Here is a 17,960-nt window from a genome sequence, read left to right as displayed (position 1 = left end):
GTAGTTGTGTCCATGTTAGGTTTTTAAAGGTGCATTGCAGTCACTTTAGAAAATAAGATGTCATCTTAACTGCTCTGATTCCTCTGGGTGCCAAAAGAACTAAATTGCCTGTATCCACAGAACCTATCACTTGATTTTAATTTTTTAAATAAATCTAAACTTGTTTTTAGATCTTCACTCCCAACTAAATTGTAAAAAGCTTAAGGACAGGAACTGTGTCTGTTCTCTGCCTTGTGACATCTGATGCATCCCAATTAGTCTCAGGCACACGTTTGATGCTACCAAACATCAGTACTGTTCATTGAAGATTTGTTTCCCTCTTGTTCACGTATCAAAGAGTCACAGAAATCTTTGAAGAACCTTCTTTCTCAGCAAACATGGATAAAAGAACTGTGCTAAGACGTACACAAAAAAAGAATAAGATCCATCCTTGAGAAGGTCACAATGAACCTGGGAATATAGATGTAGAAGCAAATAAATATTCTACGATGCAACACATGCCATGGCTAAGAAATGCTCAGGGAAAATCTAGAGTAGAGAGTAGCCTGGGGTTTCAGAGAAGTTTCCAGAAGTTGAAGGACAGGGATGATGGGTGACAGAAATATAGGACTAGATTGGGTAACATCCTTGCTATTTCTAAATCAATGCTCACTTCTAAACTCATGTCTTGCCATTTCCAACTGGATCATGGAAGAAATATCAAGAGATCTAATGCCACCACAGAAAGAACCTCCTGCACTGGCTGACTCTCTCCCTTAGAAAAAATGAGAATCTTTGAGGTTACCAGAGTGCTCTCAGGATTTCTCAGCAACCATAACAGAGAAGAATCGATGGATTAAAGTAAAAATTCAAATTAAGAAGACACTCAAGCTCTTCTCCTTTCTCTGTAACCCTGTTGTGCCAATCATTTATTCATTTATTAAATTAACAAACAATAATTAAGCGTCTACCATGTGCCAGGTAGGAGAAATGGTAGTAAATAAGACCACCAGAGTCCTTGACCTCACAGAGCTTCCACTCAACCCCAAAAATGACCAAAAATTTGCCTGGAATTTGCCTCCATAGCCTGTAAGGAAACTTGTGTTTTTAAGAGATGGGAATGTGTTGCCTGGAAAGTTCCATCCAGCTGGGTGGATGTATTTGAATTTCACCTCATGGTTCCCCCAGGGTCCCCCATTGCCACCATAAATGGGAATAGAAAGTTCCATGCTCCCATTACAGGATGATATTCTACCTCGTACCTATCACAAAGCTAGCTTGGTAAAGTCAAACACCAGTTCCTATCTTCACCTTCTCAGTTTAAGCATGTTTCAAATAAAATATGAATTGTTTTAGATGGCTACTGAACAGAACAACTGACTATACATGGCCTTAGAGAGAAATCACTAGAAAGAAATTTAGAAATCATCCAGCCTGCCTCCTTCGTTTTACAGATGAAAAACGAAAAGCCAGAATGGGAACGTAACCGGCTCGAGCTAAGGGAGCTGGTGAGACACAGCACAGATCAGACCCCAGCTCTCGTGATTCCTAAGGTAGCCCATTTTCACTACTCCCTCTTCCTCCCCCAGGCTCCAATCCAACCTAACTACCTTTTAAAAAGTTGACCAACAACTCGGAGCTACATCTGCCATTCCTATTAAAGTCCCAGACAGAATAATTATTTCTAGCTTCGGCTGACACCTTGCTAACTTCCCTCTGCCACAGAAGTCATTGCATCAGGCAAACCTTCTACAGCATCCCAAAAAGTGAAGGCCGGCGACCTGCAGCCAGCCAGCACACCCACAGCTAGTTCCTCATCAAAGCCTAAGACACATCCAGTGAATTTGGAGAGTCCCAAATTCCAAATTAATATGGCAAACTGAGTCCTACCTCCAACATTGATGAAATGTCCACGAACTTACCACCACGTAATTGCTTCTCAGGTGGTCTTTCCTCAGCGCCAGCGGTTTCTGAATAAAATTTTTAATTTCAAGGTAGCCCTGGAATTTACTGTGCCTGTTCCTTTTGTATAATACAAGCCAGCATAATCTCTCTTCAGGTAAACGAGCTCATGTTTCAGTGATTTGTTATGCCCTCCGAATCATGTTTACGTGCTCTACCTTAATCAGTTTATAATTAGACTGTGAAGAGAATGGTGGTGTTTACAAATAGAATTTGAAATGGAGGATGAGGTGGCCACAAATAGATCTGTCTGGAACTTTCAGCACTGGTCCCTTTCATCTGTCAGAAAAATAATAAAGGCACCAAAATAACCCATGCCTGTGGCAGGGAAGGAAAGCTTCTATTTAGATCGCGACCTGGGGAGGCTGGGTGCTAGCTGCTGCTCTGCAATGTAGAATACACAAGGACGGTTCCTCGTGGGCTTGCAGGCAGTGCAGCGATCTGCTAATAAAAACATTGCATTGAAGGGGAAAGGTCACAGAGAGGTGACTGATAGAGATGAATGCCTGAAATGCAAAGTTTTGTTCTAGTCCTACTTCCTATCTCACAAACTTCTAGATAAGCCAGAAGTTTCCTGCCATGCACAATACACACATGAGATTAGTTACTAGACACCTGCTATGCATTTGGAACCATGCTAGGCATTGTGGTTTTCAAGATAAAGAAGATGGACAGGTCCCTGTCCATCATAAAGCCAACATTCTGGGTAGGAAGTTATCCCGTTGAATAAGTAGATAAGTAAATACATAAAGAGAACTACAGATTATGGTAAGTGTTACAAGGGAAAGCACTGGGATAACGGAATATAGAATAAGTGGGCAGGGAATGAAGGGAAGCCATCAACAAGCAGGGACAACTTCTTGAGGAAGTGACATTCGAGCTGAGACTGTAAGGATAAGTTAAGCCATGTGAAATGAGCCATAAGCACCATTCCTGAGAAGTGTTAAAGAGTTTCACAGTGCTTATTAAGTTCCTAGGATAATACTCAGTCCCCACTCCTAAAACTTTCCACCACAGAGGCTCTACGTTCACATTTTCTCATGCTAAGGTGCACTGTTACAGACACAAGTCAATGAAACTTGTTATAAGCCAGGCGCAGTTCCTAAACACCTCAAGTACATGTGCACTTTTCATCCTCACAATGACTATCAGGTAGGCACAAGTCAGCATCCCCACTTTATAGTGAGGAAACTGAGGCACCTAGAGTCTAAATGACTTGACCACGGTCAGACATCTAGTAAACGGGGCTCTAGGATTTGACGGTGCCACTGCAGGAGTCTGCACCAGGTGGCCTCTCAAGGCTACATCTCAGCACAATATGAAAAACACAACACTAGGAGTCAGGCAGACACCTCTCACAAGCTAGCAATGTGATCTTGAATGGGTCAGCCCGCCTCAAACAGATTTCTCATTCAGGAAGTAACCGTAATAGACACCAGTCTCAAATACCTCAAACATGACCACCAGCCTGCAAGCTCCTTGAGAAACAGAAATCCCTTTTTGACTGCAAGATGGCATCTTTGCTGTTATTTTCAAACTGGAGGCCAACACAAGCCCTAAAAAACAAGGAGGCTTATCAGGATCACTGCAATGCCCAGTAAGAACAGCCATTTCATTTGACATCTCTGTTCTCCGACCTTCAGGAAACACAAAGAAACAGATGGAACACCTACTAACTGATTTTTCTCAATCCACCTTTCAAATTTTGGACCTCAAGACCTATGGCCTTTTCTGTCCTATGGAACCAAGAATCCCCATATCTGTTCATTTCTTTTTCTTTTTTCTTTTTTTTTTAAGATGACTGGTAAGGGGATCTTAACCCTTGACTTGGTGTTGTCAGCACCACGCTCTCCCAAGTGAGCCGTGGGCTGGCCCTCAAATCTGTTCATTTCTGATTCCACCCAGGCCCTTGTATCTCTACCCTCTTGTAAATAGCTGAACTGTGGCCAGTTATCTGCACAATAATGTAAAGAAGTTAGGTTTTAGCATCTGTCCATCCTCTTGTTCCTCTCCTGGTGTTTTTTCTTTTGCCTGCTGTCGGCTCCTACTCCTGTAACTTCCTGTGCACTGCCTGCTCAGTAGCAAAGACTCCAAGCATTTGTGTTCTCCCTTACCAAAACTCTCTCCTGGGACTAGCAAGTTTGTCCAATGAGCAGACAGCATCATCTGACATCTGTGTAAACCTTTAGAGTCTGCAAAGTTCTACACATACATGATCTGATTGAATAGTTGTGACAGCCCTCTCTACTAACTATTGTCATCCCCATTTCACAGCTGCAGAAATTGAAACTCACTGAGATGAAGTCATTTGCTCAACTAGTTTGTTACAAAGCTAGAGCTTGAACCATGTCTTGGGATTCCATGTAGAGAGCTCATTCCACTCTATCACAACAACCAACAACCAAATTTGTATTAATAAATGCTATTCCCCAGTGCAGGAATTTTTAAGATGGCATCCATGAACGTTTGAAAGCTCAGCAAAATGCTGTATGATTTTTAATCAGAAATTTGAAGAGGGAAAGTATCCATGGTTTTAATACTCATTCGATTTTTTAAAGACATTCACTACTCAAATGTTTAAGTGGCACTGCTAATACAGGTTGAGTATCCCTAACCCAAAAATCCAAAATCTGAAATGGTTCAAAATCCAAAACTTTTTGAGTGCCAACATGACACTCAAAGGAAATGCTCACTGGAACATTTTGGATTTGGGATTTTTGGATTAGGGATGTTCAACCTGTTAAGTATCTGCAAGTATTCCAAAATCTGAAAAACTCCAAAGTCCAAAAACATTTCTGGTCCTAAGCATTTCAGATCAGGGATACTCAACCTATATGAGTGATGAGGTGCTCACTCCTATTTTTCTAGCCCAAAAAAGTAATTAAGTTTTATTAACATTCCAAAGAGGTCAATTTCCTCTCTTCATCCTTAGCTGAGCTCTGTTGTACGATTCCATGCTTAGATTAAAATTGAAAAATAGGAGTAAAATTACTTCTACTCCTATTTGAAAAATACTTTCCATTTTCTCATCCTCATTCCCTACTGTATTTTAAGGCTAGAAGAAAGCAGGACTCAGTGAAGATCTAAAAGGGGTCCTAGAGCTTCATATACATTCCCAGTGATTTTCAGCAACCTCCTCTCAAGGCCTTAAACCAGTGGTTTTCAAACTAGGCTCAACTCTAAGGAATGTAGGTATGGTTCCCCCTGTTGGGGTAAAGTGGGGTAGAGAAGAGATAGCCAGTGTATAGAATTCTCCAGAGAAACAGAACCAATAAAATAAATGTATGCATGCATATATATATGTATAAATATATGTATATACACATACATATATATGCATATTTGTGTGTGTGTGTATATATATATATATACACACACACACACATATATATGAGATATGAGAGAAAGAGAGTTATTTATTTTAAGAAATTGGCTAGCATGATTGTGAGGCTGATAAGTCAAAAATCTGCAGGGAGGGCCAGCAGGCTGAAGACCCAGAGGAGAGCTGATGTTGCACTTCAAGTCTGAGGGCTGTCTGCTGCAAAATTTCTTCTTGCTCAGGGGAGGTCAGTCTTTGTTCTATTCAGGCCTTAAGCTGATTGGATGAGGCCCATCGACATTATGGAGGGCAATCTGCTTTACTCAAAGTCCACCAGTTTAAGTGTTAATCTCTTCCAAAACCACCCTCACAGGTGCATCCAGAATAACGTTTGACCAAACATATGGGCACCATGGCCCAGTCAAATTGACACATAAAATTAATCATCACAGATAAGTTTTTTCCACCACTCCCCTCTCCACCTGAGCCAGGACAGCTCAAATATTTATCATTTTTTATGAAGCTGAAGGTTTTGTTTGAAGGATAGGTTCTGCTACAAAATGGTAATAATTAGTAGCAATGTTTAAAAGGTTTAATCTACTGTCTTAATCCAAAGAAGCAATCAGAGTAGAAATTCTAGCTCTGCACACATGGGTGATTTTATGCCTTTAAGCATAAAATAGCTTTTTTAACCCAGATCTTCTCTTAACTCCCTTTCATTGAATCTCCAGAGAGCAGATGGGAAAATCTTTACTAAGCGCAAATCTGATAATGTCAACCCAACCGCCTGCCATGGTTTTCTCTTTGATCTAAAGATAGTGATAATATTTAATATCCCTTTATGGATAAATAAAATGAATATGTGATTTAAATTCCACCTCTTTCCAAAACCTCATCTCATACTTCTTACTCCCCTACCCATGCTCTTTACTCCAGCCACATCAGGTTTCTCTCCATCACTTTGTTGGGACGTTGGTCAGAACTCACTCCATCTTCATGGCCTTCAGCTCTGGCTGCAATAGCTACAATCCTTCCCTACACAGTTTACTTAGCAACTGAGGCAGGGAAAGGAATGGAATGCTACGTTTGTGTAAGATAAGAGGGGTGACACAAGCAAACCCCAGAATAAACAACAGGTGCTGTGAGGCTCCTGCAAATCTTCCACTTCAACAGACTTTCTCTCTTTGGCATAGCTCCACCCTTTTCTCTAAGTGCCTTACAAGTTTCAACTCATCCCCACCACCCCCAGGCACATGGAGAAGCAGCTGTGCAGAGCCTGGATAGATACCTGTCCGATCCTTTCCTTGTACATCAGTCACCCATCAATAATAAACTCCTTGTAAATCATACGGAGTTGCCTGCTTCATTCATCAGTCTTAAGATACCTTCAGAGCCCAGAGTCTATTTTCCCTTAGCTCTGCACTAAGTTGCTGAGCCCTGCAAGAGACCAAGAATGACACAGGCATGGATGAAGGGACCATGCCTGGGGGAAAGCCCAGGAGGAGGGCTAGTGACTTTCACATGAGGAGACTTGGCTAGGTATGTTGTCTCCAGGAGGAAAGCCTGTTGTTTACCATTGTTTCTGGGGGAAAATCCCAGCCTGGCCAGTGGCCTCCCTGAAAGGGGTGAGGAGGAGGGTAATGGGCCTTATGAGGTTCATTGAATGCTTCGGATCCATGCGTGAGTAGGAGATGCCCAAAAAATGCCTAAAGGATTGCCAAAGCAGCTGAAAGTGGTGGAGGGGTAAAGTGGGCAGGCTGTTGCTGCTGGCTTGGCCTCTGTTCTGTGCATTTAAACTCAGCACAGAGAAAGAACTGCAAACCAGATGGGAATTGAAAAAGACCAAGAGGCTCTAGCCTTGGAGAGAGATTGTGGAAAGCAGAGCAGCCCTCTTCTCCGGGCCATGTCTTCTCCAGCAGGGGTGAGGAGCTCCCCAGGAGGGAGGGGGGAGATGGCCATGGAGCCAGGACCAGTTCCGGGTAGTGGGCAGCAGCAGCCCCAGGGCCAGTCAGACCAGAGTCCCTCCACAACCAGGTAAACTGCTTGATATTCAACTACCAACTGTGCCCCGGACTGGGGTGAAGCACGGCCCTGGCTGTGGGTGCAAGTGCCAGCACCAGCAGGCTCTTCAGCCTGGACAGTCTTGGCTAGGTTAAAAAAAAATAAAAATATAAATAAAAACCCTTTTATTCTTAGAGAGCTTCTGTCTTAAACAACTATCTTCCTTTAAAAAAAACTCAAATTGCCTGCTTTGGATCCTCTAAAAGAAAGAACATTTCCAGCTGGTAGTTAAAGGGTTAAGATTCTGAATTTTCACTCAGGTGGCACAGGCACAGTGGCTTAGCTGGCTAAAGCACCAGTGTGGTAAACAGGAGGCCTGGGTTCAATTCCCACCAGGGAGGAAGCCAATCATTTGACAAATTATTATTGCTTTGACTAAACCTCCTAGCTGTCTTCAGAGGGTGGCTGTGGATCCTGAGAGGATTTCTTTGCAGCTTTTTGGATTTCTTTGAATATATTTTATTTTAAGCCTCTCTATTTCTCTCTGCTGGACTTTGCTTCTCCCCATGGGAATATGCAATCCCTTTATCTGCTCCTCCTGTTGGTGTTATTCCTGCCAGGGGCTTCTGGCAACTCTGTGGCCCCAAAGGAACATTGCCTGGTGCCAATGACCTATTTTGGGGGTCTTCTGCTTCCTCTCAAGGCCCTAAAAGTTATTAATAGGTTCAGCCTTGTACAGTCTTGTGGAAAATTTCTATGATTTTGTTTTGTCTTGACATTCATTTTCAATCCCTCTGTGTCTTCTCTGACACACCCAAAGGCCTTCTTGGAAAAGATTACATTCTTTCTCTGTGCTTTGAGATGTAAATTTGATACCTTGCTTTAAAGCTATAAGATTTTTATTTGTTTCTGTTTCTATGTATACATGTCTATACATATAAGCTGCATGTTGTATCTACATATACACTAATGTACATACATGTGTTTGTAAAATTGTCTACATGGTTCCAATTTGGCTTATAAGTAAGCATGCATCATTTATTAAGTAAATAAGCCTAAATGTGCCCAAAGAGGCCCGAGACCCATGGCAACTATGCACCCCAAAGCACCAGCACACGACCAAGCAGGTAGGCCTCGCCACCGCCGGGCCCCATCCCCATCCAGGGCGAATGGGCACCAACCAGAGAGGCCCTTACCTTCCGACCACAGGCACCAAGGCAGCTGTGCCAAATTGGCAGCCCTGGCAGGATCCTAGCCAGACAATAGTGTCGAACTAGTTGACCATGAAATCCCTTGCCACAATGACTAAACACCAAAGGAAAGAGACCAGAAATATGAAAAATCAAGAAAGTACACCACCAAAGGGTAATAACTCTAAAGCTCGAGATCCTATAGAACAAGAAGCCCTTGAAATGTCTGACAAGGAATTTCGAGTGATAATTCTAAGGACACTAAATGAGATACAAGAAAACTCAGCTATACAATACAATGAAATGAGGAAAAGTATACAGGACCTGAAAGAAGAAATGTACAAAGAAATCAATGCCCTGAAAAAGAATGTAGCAGAGCTTCCTGAGCTGAAGAATTCATTCAATGAAATGAAAAACACAACAGAGAGTTTAACCAGCAGGCTTGCAGAAGTAGAAGAGAGAACTTCTGACCTTGAAGATGGGCTGTTTGAAATAACACAGGCAGACAAAAAAAAAAAGAAAAGAAAAGAAAAGAAAAAAGAATTAAAAACATTGAAGAAAATCTAAGAGAGATATCAGACAACCTTAAGCACTCAAATATCCAAGTCATGGGTATTCCAGAAGGGGAGGAAAAAGGAGATTGCATTGAAAACATATTCAACAAAATAGTGGCAGAAAACTTCCCAGGTATAGAAAAAGACACAGATCTTCAGATTCAGGAAGCTCAAAAATCCCCAAGTGTATTCAGCCCAAAAGGTCTTCTCCGAGACATGTTATAGTCAAACTGGCAAAACTCAAAGACAAAGAGAGAATCTTAAAAGCTGCAAGAGAGAAGCATCAAGTCACTTATAAGGGAGCCCCAATCAGACTAACGTCAGACTTTTCATCACAAACCCTAAAAGCCAGAAAGGAATGGGATGATGTATTCAAAATACTAAAAGACACAGGTTGCCAGCCAAGAATACTTTACCCTGCAAGGCTATCCTTCCAAAATGAAGTGCAAATAGTATATTTCTCAGGCAAACAAAAACTGTGGGAGTTCACTACCACACAACAACACTTATAAGAAATTCTCAAGGGAGTACTGTTTGGTACCTGAAAAATAACTACCACTGCCATAAAAACAGAGAAAAATCAAAACCCAGCAGTAAAACGAAAAAGCCAACAATGAAGAGAAAAAAAAAATAAGTTTATCTATAACCCAAGAAACCAACAAATACAGAAGACAAACAGTAAATCAGAAAGAAAGGAATAAAATACACTTAAGACATCCAAACAAAAATCAATAAAATGCTAGGAGCAAATCAACACTTTTCAATAACAACTCTGAATGTAAAAAGATTAAATTCCCCACTCAAAAGATACAGACTGACTGACTGGATTAAAAAGGAGGACCCAACTATATGCTGCCTTCAAGAGACCCACCTTACCTATAAAGACACACATAGACTAAGAGTAAAAGAATGGAAAAAGATATACCATGCAAATAGAAATGAAAAACAAGCTGGAGTAGCTATTCATATATCTGATAAAATAGACTTTAAACTAAAAAACATGAAAAGAGATAATGAGGGCCACTACATAATGATAAAAGGATTCATCCATCAAGAAGACATAGCAATCATAAATATATATGCACCTAATGTCGGAGCAGCCAGATTTATAAAACAAACTCTATTAGACCTAAAGACGGAGATGGACACTAATACCACAGGGGAACTGAACACCCCTCTATCAACATTGGACATATCATCTAGGCAAAGAATCAGCAGAGAAACACAAGATCTAGACAATACTATAGACCAATTAGACTTGGCAGATATCTAAAGAACATTCCATCCAACAACCTCAGAATATTCATTCTTCTCAGCAGCACATGGATCATTCTCCAGCATAGATCACATGTTAGGTCACAAATCAAGTCTCAACAAATTCAAAAGATTAGAATTATCCCATGGTTTTTTTTCAGATCACAATGGATTAAAATTAGAAATCAATAACAAATGAAATTCTGGAAACTATACAAACACATGGAAATTAAACAGCATTCTACTTAATGACATATGGGTCCAAGAAGAAATCAAACAAGAAATCAAAAAATTTCTTGAAACTAATGAAAACAATGATACATCATACCAAAACCTGTGGGATACTGCAAAAGCAATACTAAGGGGGAAACTTATCACATTAAATGCTTACTTCAGAAGAATGGAAAGATGGCAAGTGAACAACCTAATACTTCACTTTAAAGAACTAGAAAAACAAGAACAATCCAAACCCAAAATTAGCAGAGGGAAAGAAATCATTAAGATCAGAGCAGAACTTAATGAAATTGAAACCCAAAAAACGATATAAAAGATCAATGAATCAAAAAGTTGGTTCTTTGAACAGATAAGTAAAATTGACAAACCATTAGCACAGCTAACTAATAAAAGAAGAGAGAAGACCCAAATAGCAAAAATTAGAAATGAAAAAGGTGATATTACAACTGATACCTCAGAAATACAAGAAATCATTAGTGACTACCATAAACAACTATATGCCAACAAATTTGAAAATCTAGAGGAAATGGATAAATTTCTGGACACACACAAACTACCAAAACTGAGCCAAGATGATGTAGAAAATTTGAACAGACCAATAACAATAAAAGAGATTGAAGCTGTTATCAGAAGGCTCCAAACAAAGAAAAGCCCAAGACCAGATGGGTTCACAGCAGAATTTTACCAAACATTCAAAGAGGAATTGACAACAATTCTCTACAAACTATTCCAAAAGGCTGAAACACAGGCAATTCTCCCAAATTCATTCTATGAAGCAAACATTGCCCTGATAACAAAACAAGATAAAGATACAACAAAAAAAGAAAACTACAGGCCAATATCCTTGATGAATATAGATGCAAAAATCCTCAATAAAATACTAGCTAACAGAATACAGCAACACATATGCAAAATTATACACCATGATCAAGTGGTATTCATCACAGGGATGGAAGTTTGGTTCAACATAAGCAAATCAATAAATGTGATATACCATATCAATAAAATCAAACACAAGGACCATATGATCATCTCTATAGATTCTGAAAAAGCATTTGACAAAATTCAGCACTCGTTCATGATAAAGACTCTCTAGTTAGGTATAGATGAAAGTATCTCAACATAATTAAAGCCATATATGATAAATCCATTGCCAATATCATCCTGAGTGGGGAAAAAAGAACAGGAACCAGACAAGAATGCTCATTCTCACCACTCTTATTCAACATAGTGTTGGAAGTACTAGCCAGAGCAATCAGAGAAGAGAAGGAAATAAAGGGCATCCAGATTGGAAAAGATGAAGTCAAACTGTCCCTGTTTGCAGATGACATGATCCTATATATTGAACAGCCTAAAGCTTCTACAAAAAAAACTCTTGGAGTTGATAAATAATTTCAGCAAAGTTGCAGGATACAAAATCAACACACAAAAATCAGTAGCATTTCTCTTCTCCAATAGTGACCATGCAGAAAGAGAAATCAAGAAAGCTTTCCCATTTACAATAGCCACCAATAAAACAAAATACTTAGGAATAGAGTTAGCCAAGGATGTGAAAAATGTCTATATTGAGAACTACAAACCACTGTAGAGAGAAATTAAAGAGGACACAAGAAGATGGAAAGGTATCCCACGGTCTTGGATTGGAAGAATCAACATTGTGAAAATGTCCATACTACCCAAAGTGATATATAAATTCAATGCAATCCCCATCAAAATTCCAATGACATTTTTCTCAGAAATGGAAAAGGCTATTCAGACGTTTATATGGAATAACAAAAGACCATGCATAGCCAAAGCAATTCTGGGTAAAAAAAATAAAGCTGGAGGCAAAACACTGCCTGACTATAAACTATACTACAAAGCTATAATAATAACCAAAATAGCATGGTATTGGCATAAAAACAGACACACTGATCAATGGAATAGAATAAAGAATCCAGAAATCAACCCACACACCTACAGCCATCTGATCTTTGACGAAGGCACCAATTCTATACACTGGGCAAAAGACTGCCTGTTCAGCAAATGGTGCTGAGATAACTGGATACCCATAAGCAGGAGAATGAAACTAGACCCATGCCTCTCACCATATACTAAAATCAACTCAAAATGGATTAAAGAATTAAATATACACCCTGAAACAATAAACTTCTTAAAGAAAACATAGGAGAAACACTCCAGGAAGTGGGACTGGGCACAGACTTCATGAATACGACCCCAAAAGCACAGGCAACCAAAGGAAAAATAAACAAATGGTATTATATCAAAGTAAAAAGCTTCTGCACAGCAAAAGAGACAATTAACAGAATTAACAGACAACCAACAGAGTAGGAGAAAATAATTACAAAATATACATCTTACAAAGAATTTATATCCAGAATATACAAGGAACTGAAACAACTTTACAACAATAAAACAAGTAACCCAATTAAAAAATGAGCAAAGGAGCTAAATAAGCATTTCTCAAAGGAAGATATACGAATGGCCAACAGACACATGAGAAAATGTTCAAAATCACTCAGCATTCGGGAAATGAAAACCAAAACCATCTCACCCAAGTTAGGATGGCTAATATCCAAAAGACTGTGAATGGTACTCAGCATTCAGGAAATGCCAATCAAAACCACACTGAGATACCATCTCTCCCCAGTTAGAATGGCTAATATCCAAAAGACTGTGAATGATAAATGCTGACAAGGTTGTGGAGAAAAAGGAACTCTCATACACTGTTGGTGGGACTGCAAAATGGTGCACTCTATGGAAAATGGTATGGAGGTTCCTCAAGCAATTGCAGATAGATCTATCATATGACCCAGCTATCCCACCGCTGGGAATATACCCAGAGGAATGGAAATCATCAAGTCGAAGGTATACCTGTTCCCCAATGTTCATTGCAGCACTCTTTACAATAGCCAAGAGTTGGAACCAGCCCAAATGTTCATCATCGGATGAGTGGATATGGAAAATGTGGTATATCTACACAATGGAATACTACTCAGCTATAAAAAAGAATGAAATACTTCCATTTGCAAGAACATGGATGGATCTAGAGAGAATTATATTAAGTGAAACAAGTCAGGCACAGAAAGAGAAATACCACATATTCTCACTTATTGGTGGGAGCTAAAAATAAATAAATTCACACACACACACACACACGCACACGCACACACACACACAAAAAAAAATAACAGGGGTGGGGGAAGAAGACATAACAATTACAATTCCTTGAAGTTGACATAACAAGCATACAGAAAGGACATTGTTGGGAGGGAGGGGGGAGAGGGAGGAGGGAGGGAGGTTTTGGTGATGGGCCACAATAATCAACCACATTGTATATCAACAAAATAAAATTTAAAAAAAAAAAAGAGAAGACACAACAATCACAATTCCTTGAAGTTGATACAACAAGCGAACAGAAAGGACATTGTTGGGAGAGAGGGGGGAGAGGGGGGGAGGGAGGTTTCAGTAATGGGCCACAATAATCACCCACATTGTATATTGACAAAATTAAATTTTTTTTAAAAGCCTAAATGCTTTCTAAGGTCATGTGAGTCTTGTTTATCTTTGATAAATAAAACTAGTTTTTTTCTTTTCTTATTCTATCTTTTTTTTTTTGCCACAAAACAAGTCTTAATACATTTAAAAAGACTAAGATCATAGAAAATTTGATCTCTGACCATAATAACAGGAGGAAATCTAGAAAATTCAAAAGTGTGTAGAAATTAAACAACACTCCCCTAAATAAACCATGGGTAAAAGAAAAATCACAGAAAAATCAAAGATTACTTTGAGATAAAAACCAAAGCACCACAACATATCAAAAATTATAGGATGCAGGACTCATGCAGTGCTTAAAAGAAAATTTATATTTGTGAACACTTATATTAAAAGTAAGAAAAATTTCAAATTAGAAAGGTAAACTTCTACTTTAAGAAAATAGAAATAGAAGAGCAAACTAAATCAAAACAAACATAAGTAGGAAATAATAAAAACTGCAACAGAATCATATGAAATAGAAAATTGAAAAACAATAGAGAAAATCAACAAAACCAAAAGTTGATTATTTCAAAAGATCAACAAAATTTGCAAACCTTTATCTAGACTGACCAAGAGAAAAAGAGAGAAGACCAAAATTGCTAAAATCAGAAATAAAGTAGGGGCATTATTACTTTGTCATTATGGTTATTGTAGTGGTAAGGTTTAGTTTCTTTCTTTTTCTCATTTGCATTTTTGTTCTACCAGTGGTTTGTTTTTTGTTTTTTGTTTTTTGTTTTTTTCTTGTGTACTTGTGGTAGCAATTATCATTTTTCAGACTCCAGATGCAGGATTTCCTTGAGGATTTCTTGTAGGGCTGGTCATGTGGTGGTAAATTCCCGCAGTTTTTGTTTGTCTGGAAAATACACTTTTTCCCTCATTTCTGAAAGATAGTCCTGCTGTGTATAATTTTTTTGACTGGCAGTTTTTTCTTTCAGTATTTTAACTATATCATCCCATTTTCTTGTGGCCTATAGAATTTTTGTTGAGAAGTCTGCTGTTAGTCTGATAGGGGCTCCCTTACAGGGGATTTGATGCTTTCCTCTTGATTTTCTTAAGATTCTTTGTCTTTGAGCTTTTCCAGTTTGACTTTAATGTGTCTTGGAGAGGACACTTGGGGGTTGAATCTGTTTGGGGATCTTTGAGCCTTCTGGATCTGAAGGTCCATGTCTCTCTCTATACCTGGGAAATTTTCCATTATTTCATTGAATAGGTTTTCAATACCTTTTCCTTTCTTCTCCCCTCCTGGAACACTCATTATTGAAATGTTTCTGCAATTAAAGTTGTCTGCTAGCTCTCTTAGATTTTCTTCATTTTTGATTCTATTTTCCTTTTCTTGTCTGCCTGGGTTATTTTGAAAAGACTATCTTCAAGATCAGAAATTCTTTCTTCTGCTTGTTCTAGCCTGCTGCTTAAGCTATTGGTTGTGTTTTTTATTTCACTGAGTGCATCTATCAGTTCCCTGAATTATACTTCATTCCTTTTTAAGGTATCAATGTCTATGTAAGTTTCCTCCTTCATATCCTGAACTTTTTTCTTGTTTTATTATGTTGTCTAACTGACTCTTCTCATATATCAGTGAATTTCCTTAAGATTGTTGCTCAGAATTCTTTTTCAGTCATTTCAAGGGTTTCCTGCTGTATAGGGTCTGGTATTTGAGAATTACTGTGTTCTTTTGGTGGTGTCATATTTTCTTGGGTTTTCATATTTCTAGTATCTCTATGTTGATGTCTGGTCATCTGGTAGAGCAGTTGCTTCTATTAGGGTGGAGTGGGCTTTGAGGAGAAAGATGTTGTCTTCTTTTTCTGGTCTCCACTGGTGACTCTCCTTGTGTAATTCAATTGAGTGTCTGGTGGGCCACGTGCACAGTGCCTGTGGCCACTGCTGTGGCATCAAGCCACTTTTGCAGTGGCCATGGCTGCAGTGGTGGCTGCGATGGGCCATCCACATGGAGGTGGTATTTTCTGTATGTTCTTTTGCCTTGGACCCCAGGCATGTCCTCTTGCCTGCTTCTGGGCAGAGGGGGCTGCCCTCAGTTCCTGCCTAGGACCCTGAAATAAACTAGTGTTAAATTGCTGTTTCTGTTATATTCTTGATACATGCTTGATTTTTTCCTGAGCTAAAGCTGTGAGAACTGCCTGCTGGGCCTCCCCCGGAGCTATGTGCATATCTTAAATGGCCAGTTTTATTTTCTATGAGCAATTCCAATATAACTGTTAAGAGTAAGTAAATTAGGTCAAGGTAAATGTGGAATGAAAGTGTCTCTAAAAATCTATCACTGTACTGATGATGTCATGTTAACCTGTGATTATTTGCAGCAGTGTCTCTACATGCACACTTGAAGACCCAAGGATGGGAGGTACTTGTGGACAAGATACAGCCAGTAAAGTTTCTGGGAATTATCTGGTCAGATAAAACAAAATTTATGCCAGAGGCTCTGATTTATAAAATACGGGCTTTTCCATACCTAAAAATGTGAAGGACTCACAAATTTTTGTAGCATTATTAGGCTACTGGTGCCCATTTATCCCTCACTTAGCACAAATTTTGAAGTCTCTCTATGACAGGATAAAGAAGGGGGCTAGATGGGATTGGAATATTCCCCAGCAAGAAGCATCTGATAAAGCTAAATTGGTTATCAAACATGTACAGGCCTTAGTAGTGTAGATGCCAAATGTAAGACATAAGTTGGAGTCTAGTGTCTATTTAGAAGGATTTGGTTGGGGTCTGTGGCAGAAGCAGATTGGGAAATACATCCCATTAGGATTCTGTCACAACTATGGAAAGACATTGGAACCAGGTGCAGCCCTGTTGAAAATAGCTCCTGGCCATTTATCTGGCATTACAACAGATCTAAATTTTGACAGCAAACTTGCCAGTGGAAGTGCACACCTCCTTTTCAGTAGGTGGATAGATTAAAAGGACATGTTTTTGAAGCCAAAAAGCACCTATGGTCAGGTAAGCACACTACAGAAATGGCATACCTACTTACACCAACAGAGCTCTTTACAATACAAGTCCATTGTCACAAGAACTGCACACACTATTGGGGCTGGTGACACACATGGATCTAGATGCCACCCCAACACTGCAGACATTACTCCACCTCTCCTCCAAATACAGGAAGGCATAGGCACCCCACCCCAGGATACCTGGTACACAGATGGTAGCAGCCAGAGGAATCCACCCACCTGGTATCCCTTTGCCATCAGGTTGGACTCTGACATCATCTAGTTTGAAAAAGAAACTAAACAGAGCAGCTAGTGGGCTGAATTACAATCAGTATAGATCATATTGACCCATGAACTGATGCCACTTAATGTAGCATGGACAGCTGGGCTGTTTGGAAAGGGCTGACTACTTGGATGCCACAGTGGCACCAAGAAAACTGAACAATATTTGGTAAGCCACTATGAGGTGCCAAATTGTGGAGAAACATATGAGAAGTCTGCAGCCAGCCAACAGCCCAGGTGTCTGTATGGCACACATCAGCTCACTCCTCAACCACCTTGCCAGGTATTCATGAAGCTGGTGCCATAGCTACAGCCTGAGCTGTTTTGCTAGAAGACTTGCCCTCCAACATGGCTGACTGGGCTCATTGTAAGTCTGGCCATCAGGGCTCACAAACATGGGAGATAATGAAGAGACTACATCTGCCCATAAGATATTCAGATCTTCAGGCCGCAGACAAAGATTGTCCACCACGTCACTTGAGACAATGCCCACTAAGATGCATGCTAGGGAATTTTAGACATTCTACCCACCCTGTCACTCGATGGCAAATAGACTACATTTGCCTCCTGACAATTTTGGAGAGACACAAGTACATTCTGACTTGGTCAGACACCACCATCAGATGTCTTTAGGCATTTATCTGCACAAGGGCAAATCAAGCTGCTACAGTAAAGGGACTTGCCAAGCTAGAAAAAA

The sequence above is a fragment of the Cynocephalus volans genome, chromosome 11 (assembly GCF_027409185.1).
Source record: "Cynocephalus volans isolate mCynVol1 chromosome 11, mCynVol1.pri, whole genome shotgun sequence".
In the NCBI taxonomy this organism is placed as follows: domain Eukaryota; kingdom Metazoa; phylum Chordata; class Mammalia; order Dermoptera; family Cynocephalidae; genus Cynocephalus; species Cynocephalus volans.
This window is presented reverse-complemented; position numbering follows the sequence as displayed.